We start from the raw sequence: 16,164 nt of genomic DNA, 5'->3' as shown, positions 1-16,164 counted from the left end.
CCAAACGCATAAAGTGATACCGAAAATGTTTGCTTGTCCGTGTCTTCAGAACTGTTCGTATTTAATCAAAAGAGAACGAGAAATTTCTTCTCGTGAAGACGCTATTAAAATACAGTCGATACTGCTTGACCAATTATCAGCGCCGATATTTAAGGAAATGCTGCGTTATGCATGGTTTGCTTCCAAATTATCGTCTGAAAGAGAGGTTTCTGAAAATGTTAGCGAGGTTTGTGTTTCCAAAGAAAACCTCAAAAGACCTTGCGTATGCGGAAACATAGCATTTATTCAGCTGGTGCCGTTTAACTTTATGTTTACCACGTTTTTACGAAAAATACCATCCTGAAACTTGTACTCGTAATGTCGAAAGCGACAATTAATTGTACATCTTTCAAAAGCAGTCTGTGCCGGTCAAAACTTGGAGGTAACAAGTCGTTTAGGGCTCCATCCAGGTATAAAGGATTTCTCGAATCACAGACAAGCATACATTTTCAGTATCACTTTATGCGTTTGGTCGTTTACCAGTCGATAGTTATGAATATTATATTATTTGTGATAATAAAAATTTGTTGACTGCCAAATAATACTGTAAATTTAATAAAACGTCATCCGATTACACGTATTTTTCCCATTATATCAATTGTAACATAAATAATAAAGAAAATAACTGTTTTAGAAATTTAAAAAAAAAACTGACGGACGGCACTCGATTCATCGATCACGGGGCTTGAACGCTAACCACTCGGCGGACGCCGCTTCATAGTGAAAATGGCCACGCACAGGTATATATTTGACGACCGAACTTATCTTGCTATTTTCTCAATAACGCTTGAGAAGTACGCTCTACTGCTTACACATTTTGTTGTCCTCATGGAGTACTACGAGTGTACGAAGTTTGCAGGAAATCCGCGTTCCAAACGTCGTGGCCTCCCCTTGTAAGTTGAGCTTCGTCTCTCTGTTATCGGTAAATACTGGTACGATTCTTGTGGGCTGTCTAACGTACACGACTGCTGCCGGCGAACTCGTTTTGTGTGTGTCGGCTGAAAAATAAAGAGCGTAACGATACTGTTTGAACATGGACAACTCAATTATATGCTTTCACATAACCTTATTATTTTCGTGTCTGATACTTACCATAGCTGCTGACTATATGTGCGCACGCGTGCCTAAACTGGCATCATTGTATGGCACACAGGTAACATTGCCCCTCTTACGTGCCTGCTCAACGTGAGAGCAAAATTCTCTTTTGTGCTTTCCCCGCATTCCTCGCACTCCAATGAGATCGAAGTTGAACTGAGCGCCGTAAACTTATATGAACTTCAATCGACAACTAAAGACCGCAACTATGGCGTCTGAGGTAACTAAAACTTGAATTAAAAGGAAAGTGGCTTAAAAACATTCCAATTACCAAAAATCTGAATGCCTTTAATGTTTTAGAGTGTCTCAAAGATTCGTGTACTTCATATGTGTTGTGATGTATGGAATAATGTTCACAAACGGAAAATATTTCGTTACTTAATTACAGGTCCTGCTGTATAATGGAAGGGGGAGACCACAGAGAAGCCATCCTACAGCTTGATACACCTAAAGACAGGGTGGTCAGAAACAGTCTGCAAAGCTCACACGGGTGTTGCAGGGAAGATTGCACTGAGAAACAATTTTTAAGAAAAAATTCGGTGCGTTGTGCCGTTTCCGAGATAATTATGATTCAAGTTAGCCAATCAGGCAGTTGCGCTTGCAGATTTGTAGCGGCTCGCCAGAGACAGTGTCGCCAAATGCGTCCTTCGTTGGGAAGTTTTAACTAACGAAGACGCCGCTGTGAAAGCCTACACGTTGTGCTAATGCTTGTTCCACTCGCGATGTGTTTTTGTTGAATGGATCAGTCTGTGGACGCAAAAATTTGACACGGGACGCTAGTAAAGATCCTACCGGTGCCAAAGGTTGAAAATCTCGTGTGCTACCCTCTACGCTCTGAGGACAACTGGCAATGATTGTACCTGGCGAACGGCTTGAATTTACGCTCGCATCGGTCTGATTGGCTATCTTCAATGCTAATTAAGTCGGGAACACCGCAACACAAGGAATTTTTTATCAACCATCTCTCAGCATAACCTATATTGCAACATGCTTACAAATTTTTCTGTCTATTTCTTAGCACCCTTTATACAATTTTGCTTTCGTCTCATATTTCATTTCTATAATAGTTCTATAGTGCTGCCGACCCTTTCCCTGTCACAGCTGCAAGTTACGCCTTAAAACACGCAGTTCTGAGGGTGCTTTCAAATAATGTGCATACGGAAAAAACAAAAAATGCATAACATGATGAAATATGTTGAATATGGCAAAAAAACATAAACCGGTACTGTGGATATGTTTTCTTGCCAATAGCCAATATCAGTATAGCTTGGCAACTGAATGTTACTGAAAGGTGGCCGGCCGGTGTGGCCGTGCGGTTAAAGGCGCTTCAGTCTGGAACCGCATGACCGCAACGGTCGCTGGTTCGAATCCTGCCTCGGGCATGGATGTGTGTGATGTCCTTAGGTTAGTTAGGTTTAATTAGTTCTAAGTTCTAGGCGACTGATGACCTCAGAAGTTAAGTCGCATAGTGCTCAGAGCCATTTTGAACTGAAAGGTGGGGGTGGGGGAGTATCTCCTGCAGTGCTCTCACTATGACTTGACCACTTGCTGTAATGGAAAAGACCGTAGGAATTAACAAGGTTTCGTAAAACAGCGTTACAACAATGCTCATAGTCAGATATGATACTTATTTGTATCTGTGACTGCATCGCCTCTACAAGAGTGTGATACGAAAGGAAATGGTATGTTACATGGCCGCTACGTTCACTTGGGTAGGGAAGCTTTTTTTTTGTTAATTAAAAAACCAGCGCGTTACGTATGAACGGTGGTACGGCAATTACTATTTCTAATTTAAACACAAGAAACTTCAAAATAGACATGTAAGTCACAGAAACGTAACTGAAAACACCCTAATCACAGTGTTCAATTTACCCGATGCAGCCTGGTAAGTGTTATAAGTACGAGCGACAACTTCAATTTCTAGTAGTACAGACTACATTTGCTTTCAAAGTTAAGTATTTACAATGTTCATGCCTTAATAAACTTGCAAATAATTTGTGTATGTCCTGTATTATGTACTCGACCTTCTCCTGAACTAGACTTGCTCCAATACGTGACCGATAAGTCATTAATATTCACAGCTGTCACCACCTCCCTTCTTTGGAACAGTAATTATTACATTCTTCTTGATATCTGAAGAGATCCGCCTGTTTCATCACTTTACGCACCAGCTCGTTGTTCAAAGGATCTGAATAATCTCGAGACGTCCTGAGACATTCTCCTCAGTTAAGGTTCAATTACAGTACGTGCACACAGAGCACGAATGATATCGTCATTAGCGTCAGGCACGTTTCCTCCCAAAGACGAAGGGCGACGGCAGCCGGTGGTATCAGCCGCGAGACGCAAACGATAGTAATTACCATATCGGAATATCCTTCTGTTGCAGAATAATGGAAATCCTGTCGAGACGTTTTATTAAAAAGCGATCATGCAGAACACGCTCTGGATAAATCTCTAAACCATTGTTATAGGCACAAATGAAACATTTCGACAACGGGCTTGCCACAGTGGATTCACCGGTTCCCCTGAGATCACCGCAGTTAAGCGATGTCGGGCGTGGTCGGTACTTGGATGGGTGAGCATCCGGGCCGCCATGCGCTGTTGCCATTTTTCGGGGCGCACTCAGCCTCGTGATGCCAATTGAGGAGCCACTCGACCGAATAGTAGCGGCTTCGGTCAAGAATACCACCAAAACGATCGGGAGAGCGGTGTGCTGACCCCACGTAGTTCTAAGTCTAGGGTACTGATGGCCTCACATGTTAAGTCCCATAGTGCTTAGAGCTATTTGGACCATTTTGATACTGGGAGTTGAAACTTTGTAAGTAGTCTATCGAGATGTTTGTGTGCAACTTCCCAGTATCCTACCAATCAACGCACTATATGGAGACAGTATTGCTGCCAGAACTATTTGTACAACTTTTTGTGCAAGAATGTATTCCAGCAGTGCTGTCTGGGACCAGAGACATACAGATCCTCAGAGCCACTTCATGATGGATAATAATAGGTGTAATTTTTCTTGGTGATTGATTGCTTTGTATCATCCAATATATTGATTTCTTTTTTTCGTTAGAATATCAGCACCAAAATCTAAAAGGGGCACTTAGCTACATCTGCATCCATACTCAGCAAGCCACCCAACGGTGTGTGGCGGAGGGCACTTTACGTGCCACTGTCATTACCTCCCTTTCCTGTTCCAGTCGCGCATGGTTCGCGGGAAGAACGACTGCCGGAAAGCCTCCGTGCGCGCTCGAATCCCTCTAATTTTACATTCGTGATCTCCTCGGGAGGTATAAGTAGGGGGAAGCAATATATTCGATACCTCAAGCAGAAACGCACCCTCTCTAAACCTGGCCTCCAAGCTATACCGCGATGCAGAGCGCCTCTCTTGCAGAGTCTGCCACTTGAGTTTGCTAAACATCTCCATAACGCTATCACCCTTACCAAATAACCCTGTGACGAAACGCGCCGCTCTTCTTTGGATCTTCTGCATCTCCTTCGTCAACCCGACCTGGTACGGATCCCATACTGATGAGCAACACTCAAGTATAGGTCGAACGAGTGTTTTGTAAGCCACCTCCTTTGTTGATGGACTGCATTTTCTAAGGACTCTCCCAATGAATCTCAACCTGGCGCCCGCTTTACCAACAATTAATTTTATATCATCATTCCACTTCCAATCGTTCCGTACGCATACTACCAAATATTTTACAGAAGTAACTGCTACCAGTGTTTGTTCCGCTATCATATATTCATACAATAAAGGATCCTTCTTTCTATGTATTCGCAATACATTACATTTGTCTATGTTAAGGGTCAGTTGCCACTCCGTGCACCAAGTGCCTATACGCTGCAGATCTTCCTGCATTTCGCTGCAATTTTCTAATACCGCAAATTCTCTGTATATTACAGCAATAGTGTATGAAGTAGACGTGAATAAAAACTGACAAAATATTACCTCAGAGTGAGTAGGCCCAAGAATCGCTGTTCAATACACTCTAATAATGTTGGCTCGAATTATTATATGTCAAGATACTCTGGCTCAATAATATTAAAATTAAATTGAAAAAATTTTAGGACTCCCGTAGCTATCTTAAAAAGAGCTCTGGATAATATATGAGCTGTTATTAGAACTTGTGTAACTGTCTAAAGTGTGGGCGATCTATATTCGAAGGGTGCATCCATACCTCTACATATTTCTTGTTCTCAATAACAAAACATTTGTCGCCAAACAACTATAATTATTCTTGCCAGTCAACACATAGCACATGGTTTTTGCTTCACACACTGCAAGTAATCCACTCAACTAGTGATGTGAACAGACGCACAGGAAACATTCCTTATGTTGAAATGAGATGCTGTGTGACTAGCGAGTAGTAATGTGCCAGCCGCGAGGCTGCAGTGTGAACACGAGTACACTAGGCGAGCAGTGGGGTGCGAGGTAACGGCAGTGCAGCTGCAGCACAGGCGTAACTAGCTGGACACACTGAAAAGCTACAGGACCATACTGAGGCCAGCTGACAACGTATACTCCTGGCAAATTCTGGAGCGTTCAGGCTGTTTTTGTGATCTTGGGCTGTGCCCAGTCGACGTAACTGTGAGATATGAGGTTGTATGGTACTGATTATGACGAGACAACTTATACAGAATCTCTGGTATTACAGGTATGAGAATAATGGGTAAAGGTAGCTTAAAACATTGCAAGATCGATTAAAAGTAGCAATAGTGGGACTAATTTAGGAAAGCTACTGGAGTTTGCGTCGTATTTTCTGATCTCAGGAAAAGGCTACACTTGAAACACTTAACGCAAGTCAGGGAATGGCATTTCCTAGCATGGTCATAGTATTTGTTTAAAATTGACAAATGGCATTCGGAAATATGTGACCGTGGCCTGAGGAGAATGCAGCATTAGTTTGTCCAACTAAGACGGAAACTAGGGAGAAAATTCAGTCTGAAGAGTCGTCTACTCTTCTAAAAACCGCTGAAACATGTTTTATTACGAGAGAAGGAAAGTTGCTACTACCATATACCGGCCAGTGTAGTTTCAGCTCTCTGAAACTGCAGACGTGGGTGCAAGTTGCGCTTGTGTGTATGTGTGTCTACTGCTGACAAAGGCCTTAATGGCCGAAAGCTATGATTGTGTGAATCTTTTTATTGTGTCTATCGCGACTCAGCATCTCCGCTATATGGTGAGTAGCAACTTTCCTTCTCTCTTATTGTTACATTCCACCCTGGATTTTCCTTTGTTTGAAACATGTTTTAAGTGGACACAATCGCACACAGAATGAAAAAAAAAATAGAGAACTCTCTTGCATGAAGGCCTTCCTGTCGTAAACATGAGTTTACATTTCAAAGTTACTAATTTATCATTTTAAACTCAACAATAATTGATTTAATATAGTGCCACTTATGTGTCAAATGACCTGTAACAGAAATTCAAGGCAGACTATCCCCGCTGTAGAGTTGTGTACTACGAGTATAAAATGTAGCCAGGGACTGGAGATAAAGAACACATGGACAAGAGTTTAAAATAGAGATTATTGGTAGAAATAGGGATAATATCAATATAGTTTGGGCTTTGCAGACAATTTGATCATGTAGGCTATATCCGTAAAATGTCAACAATGCAGATAAATTTATCACAAGACACAAACTATCAACGAATGCTTCGGTTTCGAAGAAAAATCATAAACGCCAGCAAAATAAGAGTACAGCCTTGAGCACAATGTTCATGTTACGGTTCGGAAGCAATTACAATATCGTCCACATTGACGATAAATTTTCTCAGTAACTGATCTCCCAATACGTGACTTGGCTCTCACACAAAGACTGTAACAGCCGGCCGGGGTGGCCGAGCGTTTCTAGGCGCTACAGTCTCGAACCGCGCGACCGCTACGGTCGCAGGTTCGAATCCTGCCTCGGGCATGGATGTGTGTGATGTCCTTAGGATAGTCAGGTTTAAGTAGTTCTAAGTTCTAGGGGACTGATGACCTTAGAAGTTAAGTCCCATAGTACTCAGAGCCATTTGAACCAAAGACTGTAACAAATGTGGGTAATCTGAATGACACATCTTTAATACGACAGCTTTGCCCGTCGAATAGGAAGCAGTGTATCGTCTACTCCCTTCAACCACCGGAATTTTCCAGAGGCCAGACGTCAAATTTACATTTGACATTAGTTCTTCCGTGTTGCCTGGGTGATCTAGTTCTCTTACTTCTGCCTTACGGAATTTGTGAGCTTCTAATACAGTTATAAACAGGGTCGTATGTCTTTCTAACAACTATATTCGGGCTGCAATAATCAATCCTGCATTGTTCCTCAATACCCCATTCTAACATTTGCTGTAACCTAGCCTGCACAGCCTCTCGATCAACACTGCAGCGACATTTGCTTTTGATCTGACAGTCTCGTGGGGCCCCACCTTAAGTGAATATTCAAAATCTTCCACCCTGTCGGGCCTATCGAGGAAATATACTCATATCGTCTCAACAAATAGCACAATTCCTCCTTTAGTATCAGAAATATTTTCAACCTATTCGGTTGTTTCTTATATTCGATCATACATAGAATTACAATCCTCCCAACCTTCTGTAATTACTGTATGTGTAATTCGTTGGTCTCCAGTAAAAAGGTATTTAGATTTCACTTTTATTCTCTCACTTTACAATTCACTATCAAGATATTTCTCTACACATTTCAGAGAATTTTGTATTTATACAGGAAATTCGCAGCCAGTTCGACGTCTTTAGCCAAACTATTCACTATAAAACACCTAATATTAGAACAATAACCATTATACATAAATTCTGCGGGAATTTCATGTTTTACAGGTTTACTTAGTCCAAAAATAACAGTCTTAATCCGAACGCTGTTGACCACAAAAATCAGAAATTTCTCATTGTTATTCCTGTTTATAACTGCTCCGAATCAGCCGACACGTTACTTGCAGAATGTAAAAGCGCACTTATTTTCTTATTGTCCGCCTCGATTTCTATTAGATGCAGCGCACTTATTACTTCTTTCCCTCTCTATACACTGCTGTCTCAAAAGATTGTTTTTAACGTCCCTTACTTTCTCCTCCATTATTATCGCCATCAAACAATCAAGAGGCCAGAAGTCGAGCAGTTATAAATTCAGAGCGAGCTTATTTGAAAATTGTGTAGCCCTAGCAACGTGACTGAAGCTGTATCACCTCAGAAAGCTGTATTGCCTCAGAAAGAGCTATGATTGTGACGCTGCACACGCTCTGTATTGGAGGAAACGCGAGATATGTCCCTCTAGCATTTAAATCAGAGCCGTCCACGGCGTACCAAACCTCAGGCGTGCAGCGTGTGGGCCGCGGGCGGACCAAAGTCTGGCCTCTCATTCGGCTTCGTTCGGTCCTTCTCGGAAGCACAGCACGACATGTGATTTAGCCTTGAGATGTGGGATTTTTTGGTGGGCACAACTATCTGAGTTCGGCAGAATCGTGCAGTCAGCGTTATTTAACATTCACTATTTGTTCGTCGTATGAAGGGCGTTCAAAGCTCCAGTGGCTGTTTGCACAAAAAGAGGCAGTCTAGCGATCTACCGTCACAGTCCTGTAAAATGAATGGGAATTATAAAAGAGAAGCATGAGAATCCTCAACTAGCATAAGAGACTGGTACAGCATGTTTGGCCGGCCGAAGTGGCCGTGCGGTTAAAGGCGCTGCAGTCTGGAACCACAAGACCGCTACGGTCGCAGGTTCGAATCCTGCCTCGGGCATGGATGTTTGTGATGTCCTTAGGTTAGTTAGGTTTAACTAGTTCTAAGCTCTAGGGGACTAATGACCTCAGCAGTTGAGTCCCATAGTGCTCAGAGCCATTTGAACCATACAGCATGTTTGTTATGAAACGACATTACAATAAGCCGGCCGGGGTGGCCGAGCGGTGTTAGGCGCTACAGTGTAGAACCGCGCGACCGCTACGTCGCAGGTTCGAATCCTGCGTCGGGCATGGATGTGTGTGATGTCCTTAGGTTAGTTAGGTTTAAGTAGTTCTAAGTTCTAGGGGACTGATGACCTCAGAAGTTTAGTCCCATAGTGCTCAGAGCCATTTGAACCATTTGATATTACAATACCATGCAGTAAGAATTTAAAGATTTAGCTGACAAAGGTACTTGATATTAAATTTGCAGGCCTGAAGCACGTGAAGCGGTACGAATTGCAAAATTTCTGAAGGCGCACGCATTATTCCATTGTCAGTTGCAACCCTTTTCAGTGGAACTGAATAAAGAGTAAGGAGACTATGTATATTACCTCAAAGAACTTTGGTTAATTGAAGTGGCACGACTAAAACGATATTTCAATTTAAAACTCGCTATGGTGAATTTATCAAGAAAAAGGAAGAGCAGAATCGAAAATTAGAACATCCCGAATGGATTGCAGACTTCGCAATTTAAGTGGAGTCGAGAGCACTCGGCCCACAGTAAAACGTTGCAGGATAGTTTCTTTCTGATTTTATGGGGATGCATTTAAAAATAAAATAGCGTTGTAAAAAGGACACGTTGTGACAAAGACAGTCCAGTGACCTAAGGTCACTGGCGCTAAGGAAAACGCGAGGGCCGGCGGGGGTGGTCGTGCGGTTCTAGGCGCTACAGTCTGTAACCGAGCGACCGCTACGGTCGCACGTTCGAATCCTGCCTGGGGCATGGATGTGTGTGATGTCCTTAGGTTAGTTAGGTTTAATTAGTTCTAAGTTCTAGGCGACTGATGACCTCAGAAGTTAAGTCGAGTAGTGCTCAGAGCCATTTGAACCATTTTGAACCAAAACGCGAGGTTTGAAGAATTCATTGTGGCCATCAAAGAATTAGAGGGGTAGTTTTATAAAGGTTTCGAAGACACTGTCAGTCTCCCATCTGTTTTCGAGTTGTTTTCGAGACCGTTTGCCTTTTCAATTGAGAGCGCCACTGTGCGTTTGCTGATATAACTGATTGACATGCAAGGTAATTACAGTTCAAATAATAAACTTTTTTCGCTAAAACTGTCCACAATGTCTATATTGCATTCCTCAGATAGAATTTCCGTGTATCCGTAATGAGGTTGCAAAAAGTGCTGCAATACGTCGATCAATATATATGTGTGTGAAAGACTTTTTTTCGTTTATGGAACTAAATAAGTCACGATGATGCAGCAACTTGAGTGTTAAACGCTGTGAAATTGTCTGCGTCTGTCCGTAGGCCGACGGTTTTTACCAAACAAAAGTTATATTATATATTTTAAGTTATATTATGTACTCCAAAATTAATTAAATAATACGGCCGACGGTTTTTACCAAACAAAAGTTATATTATGTATTTTAAGTTATATTATGTACTCCATAATTAATTAAATAATACGGAAAATTTGTTTTGTTTGTGACCTATGTTGTTGAGAAATGTGAAATATAAAACCAAGTCCTATGCAGTGCGATTACGGTGCCCTTTAAATTCGGCGTATTTACAGATTACCCCTCTTCTCCTACATCGTGCCCACAAACTGTAGTGCGGTGGTGGGGGAAGCGCGATGTGGGGCCGAGAACATCGGCACTCGTGCCTGGCACGGCCTGTGAGCCGAAATCTTGGCCGCCTCTGCTTTAAATGGTATGGTGTGAGGCCAGCCGATTCAGACCTACCTCGTGCAGGAGAGAGCTGGCGCTCATGGCCAGAAGCGGCGTACATTTCACGACAGGTGTCTGTAGATTGCAATACAACACCAGCCGCCGCAGTGCACATCCCTTTGTTGCTTATGTGGAATCGTGTGACATCTTGAGGGGCACGGGAGCTCTGAACAGGTATTCTGCAGAGAGAACCATGTTGGCTACTCCAGCTACGAAATGTCAGAACGGTTCCTTTGCTATTCCTCAGATTGTTCCAAAATTAGAGTAAGTTCACGTGTAAAATTTCGTAGTTTCGGGATTTTGTATGGGAGCTAGCATAGAAGTTAGGCAAGAGCTCTGACACATAGGTACCTTTCTGCATGGTTCTGTGCTGGGTAGAAGTTAGGCAAGAGCTGGACCACTCTGCTAAGGGTTGTCGGTGTAGGTATGCTGCAGGAGTGTCAAATGCCCAGTCGTGAAGATAGGGTGGGAGTGGTAGGACATCAAGCACTCTACGCAATCAGCTTGGAGAAGGGGTGTGGGGTACGCCAGTGAGGCGCTGGGTGGCCGCTGCAGGCACACTGCTCCCAAGGCTAATGGGAGTGGGAGGTGGCCCTTCAATGCAAGTAGCCTTTGCGAACAACATAGCATAGATAACTGCTAGCACTCCCAGCTGACGTAGTATGGAGACGCAAACAACTCGTGAGCTCTGACACGTAGGTACCTTTCTGCACGGTTCTGTGCTGGGTAGAAGTTGGGCAAGAGCTGGACCACTCTGCTAAGGGTTCTCGGTGTAGGTATGCTGCAGGAGTGTCGAATGCCCAGTCGTGAAGATAGGGTGGGAGTGGTAGGACGTCAAGCACTCTCCTCAATCAGCTTGGTGAAGGGGTGTGGGGTACGCCAGTGAGGCGCTGGGTGGCCGCTGCAGGCACACTGCTCCCAAGGCTAATGGGAGTGGGAGGTGGCCCTTCAATGCAAGTAGCCTTTGCGAACAACATAGCATAGATAACTGCTAGCACTCCCAGCTGACGTAGTATGGAGATGCAAACAACTCGTGAGCTCTGACACGTAGGTACCTTTCTGCACGGTTCTGTGCTGGGTAGAAGTTAGGCAAGAGCTGGACCACTCTGCTAAGGGTTCTCGGTGTAGGTATGCTGCAAGAGTGTCGAATGCCCAGTCGTGAAGATAGGGTGGGAGTGGTAGGACGTCAAGCACTCTCCTCAATCAGCTTGGTGAAGGGGTGTGGGGTACGCCAGTGAGGCGCTGGGTGGCCGCTGCAGGCACACTGCTCCCAAGGCTAATGGGAGTGGGAGGTGGCCCTTCAATGCAAGTAGCCTTTGCGAACAACATAGCATAGATAACTGCTAGCACTCCCAGCTGACGTAGTATGGAGATGCAAACAACTCGTGAGCTCTGACACGTAGGTACCTTTCTGCACGGTTCTGTGCTGGGTAGAAGTTAGGCAAGAGCTGGACCACTCTGCTAAGGGTTCTCGGTGTAGGTATGCTGCAGGAGTGTCGAATGCCCAGTCGTGAAGATAGGATGGGAGTGGTAGGACGTCAAGCACTCTCCTCAATCAGCTTGGTGAAGGGGTGTGGGGTACGCCAGTGAGGCGCTGGGTGGCCGCTGCAGGCACACTGCTCCCAAGGCTAATGGGAGTGGGAGGTGGCCCTTCAATGCAAGTAGCCTTTGCGAACAACATAGCATAGATAACTGCTAGCACTCCCAGCTGACGTAGTATGGAGATGCAAACAACTCGTGAGCTCTGACACGTAGGTACCTTTCTGCACGGTTCTGTGCTGGGTAGAAGTTAGGCAAGAGCTGGACCACTCTGCTAAGGGTTCTCGGTGTAGGTATGCTGCAAGAGTGTCGAATGCCCAGTCGTGAAGATAGGGTGGGAGTGGTAGGACGTCAAGCACTCTCCTCAATCAGCTTGGTGAAGGGGTGTGGGGTACGCCAGTGAGGCGCTGGGTGGCCGCTGCAGGCACACTGCTCCCAAGGCTAATGGGAGTGGGAGGTGGCCCTTCAATGCAAGTAGCCTTTGCGAACAACATAGCATAGATAACTGCTAGCACTCCCAGCTGACGTAGTATGGAGATGCAAACAACTCGTGAGCTCTGACACGTAGGTACCTTTCTGCACGGTTCTGTGCTGGGTAGAAGTTAGGCAAGAGCTGGACCACTCTGCTAAGGGTTCTCGGTGTAGGTATGCTGCAGGAGTGTCGAATGCCCAGTCGTGAAGATAGGGTGGGAGTGGTAGGACGTCAAGCACTCTCCTCAATCAGCTTGGTGAAGGGGTGTGGGGTACGCCAGTGAGGCGCTGGGTGGCCGCTGCAGGCACACTGCTCCCAAGGCTAATGGGAGTGGGAGGTGGCCCTTCAATGCAAGTAGCCTTTGCGAACAACATAGCATAGATAACTGCTAGCACTCCCAGCTGACGTAGTATGGAGATGCAAACAACTCGTGAGCTCTGACACGTAGGTACCTTTCTGCACGGTTCTGTGCTGGGTAGAAGTTAGGCAAGAGCTGGACCACTCTGCTAAGGGTTCTCGGTGTAGGTATGCTGCAAGAGTGTCGAATGCCCAGTCGTGAAGATAGGGTGGGAGTGGTAGGACGTCAAGCACTCTCCTCAATCAGCTTGGTGAAGGGGTGTGGGGTACGCCAGTGAGGCGCTGGGTGGCCGCTGCAGGCACACTGCTCCCAAGGCTAATGGGAGTGGGAGGTGGCCCTTCAATGCAAGTAGCCTTTGCGAACAACATAGCATAGATAACTGCTAGCACTCCCAGCTGACGTAGTATGGAGATGCAAACAACTCGTGAGCTCTGACACGTAGGTACCTTTCTGCACGGTTCTGTGCTGGGTAGAAGTTAGGCAAGAGCTGGACCACTCTGCTAAGGGTTCTCGGTGTAGGTATGCTGCAAGAGTGTCGAATGCCCAGTCGTGAAGATAGGGTGGGAGTGGTAGGACGTCAAGCACTCTCCTCAATCAGCTTGGTGAAGGGGTGTGGGGTACGCCAGTGAGGCGCTGGGTGGCCGCTGCAGGCACACTGCTCCCAAGGCTAATGGGAGTGGGAGGTGGCCCTTCAATGCAAGTAGCCTTTGCGAACAACATAGCATAGATAACTGCTAGCACTCCCAGCTGACGTAGTATGGAGACGCAAACAACTCGTGAGCTCTGACACGTAGGTACCTTTCTGCACGGTTCTGTGCTGGGTAGAAGTTAGGCAAGAGCTGGACCACTCTGCTAAGGGTTCTCGGTGTAGGTATGCTGCAGGAGTGTCGAATTCCCGGTCGTGAAGATAGGGTTGGAGTGGTAGGACATCAAGCACTCTCCGCAATCAGCTTGGAGTAGGGGTGTGGGGTACGCCAGTGTGGCGCTGGGTGGCGGCCGCAGGCACACTGCTCCCAAGGATAATGGGAGTGGGAGGTGGCCCTTCAATGCAAGTAGCTTTAAATGAAGAACTTTTTGAAATTAAATAAAACTATATCTGGCCAACAGATATATACTGGCCACACTTAAGACCCCATTCATACTATTAAAAATAACCACACACTTTGGACTGAATAGTAGCTTTGGGAAAACTTGTCAACTAGATCCACAGATTGGTAATTACCTATAGACTTGGAAACGTGTCTAGCTCAGATTGCCCTTACTTGTCTCATAGACAAATTTGGATCTGCAGGGTAAACAGATACCTTTTGTCCCAGAAGTGGTACAAGGGTTAGGGGGCGACCTTGCCCTTTGTTCCAGAACTACAATCTAGGACTTGTAGGGGAAGTAAATATCTTTTGTCTCAGAGGGAAAACCTAGGAAATCCGGCAACAATGCTGTCAGGATTTAAACAATTTGCCAACAAAATTCAGTTCCATCTATCGAAATGGCACCATTTCCTCCTCTGTCGAACAGTGAAGACAAAAGTTTCGTTCGCACTTTCAAGGCTAAGATGTCTGTTTCTTTCTGAGTGCGTATAACACTGTGCCTGCTCATGATGCCTCACCAGCGGAACTCTTCATTGTCGTTGTCACTGCTCTCTGCTGCATCTCTTTCACCCTCGTCACTCTGTTCTGATTCTACATTTCAAATGATGTTCTGCACGTAGAACAAATTTTAAGTCGCGTCTATAACACGCCTCACAACTGGCAATCCAGTAGCATCACTGCTCGTTATTCCGTTCATGACACATGAGACATCAGTCGACGGCACTAGATCCAACTCCCTTTCCGTGAATACAGTTCAGTAAGGCGTGTTGGTACTGTGCGTGGCTATGCTCCTTGGCTGTTCCACAGCAGCGGCTTTGCAGTGGAGCCCGAGAAGTGTGCTGCGTTTTAGGTACTTCAAGTTTAAATCGATGTTCATCATTGTTCATCATGCATTTCCTCAACATAGGTACCAAGGTTTTGTTCACATACATATAAGGTAAAGAGTACAATTCTAATGCAGAACGTCAAATATTTGCCTTATTAGAATCAATTTGTGCTAATCATTTTCTTCGTGGTGATTCTCGAGGTCCTTAGGTGTCCTAGCAGCAAATGGGAAAACTGTCATATTTGTGGTGATAAGAAGTTTACATACCACCAGAACAGCAATAAAAGTGTTGAAAAATTTTGACTCAGAAATTCTGTGTACTTGTCGCAAAATTGCAGTTTCTTGCATATGAAAAAATTTTGCGTGGAACTACGTAGAATCGTACAATCAGCTGATCAAAAGTTTCCTAGTGAATGATAAAACTTTGCTTGGTACATTACGGAACAGAAGTTGAAATTCTTAAATTCGACATGTTCTCTTTGAATGAAAACGTTATTAACTGGAAAATACTCTGCGTGGCATCTGAATACATTTTCGTTTAGACACTGAAGGATGTGATAACAGTTTTCATAGTTCGTTCAATTTTCATTGTTCGTTCAATTTTCATTGTTCGTTTGCGCCACCTCCGCAATGCGAGTGGTGGACATTTCAACGGATGTGATGTGATCACAGAGTCTACTTGCAGAGGATGAATTCAAAAATGGTTCAAAGGGCTCTGAGCACTATGGGACTTAACTTCTGAGGTCATCAGTCCCCTAGAACTTAGAACTACTTAAACCTAACTAACATCACACACATCCAAGCCCGAGGCAGGATTCGAATGTGCGACCGCAGCGGTAGCGCGGTTCCTGACTGTAGCGCCTAGAACCGCTCGGCCACTCCATCCGGCCAGGATGAGTTCAGTTACACAAGCTGATGTACAAGCTGCACGGTATACAGCGTTATCTGGCAGCAGTTTTTCGTATTACGCTCATGTTCAGAAAAAAGAAAAAAAAAGAACATCTTGAACGACTAGAAATAGGACGCTCGTATTCACAGGACACGTACATTAGCATGTTCTGCCGAAATTATTATCATTTCAACCATGTCTGCCCGCGGGTTCAAGGTCAACATCATCTGCCGGTAAAATGTGAC

This window comes from Schistocerca americana, chromosome 5 (assembly GCF_021461395.2).
Source record: "Schistocerca americana isolate TAMUIC-IGC-003095 chromosome 5, iqSchAmer2.1, whole genome shotgun sequence".
NCBI lineage: Eukaryota > Metazoa > Arthropoda > Insecta > Orthoptera > Acrididae > Schistocerca > Schistocerca americana.
The sequence above is the reverse complement of the archived record's forward strand: the minus strand, read 5'-3'. Positions refer to the sequence as shown.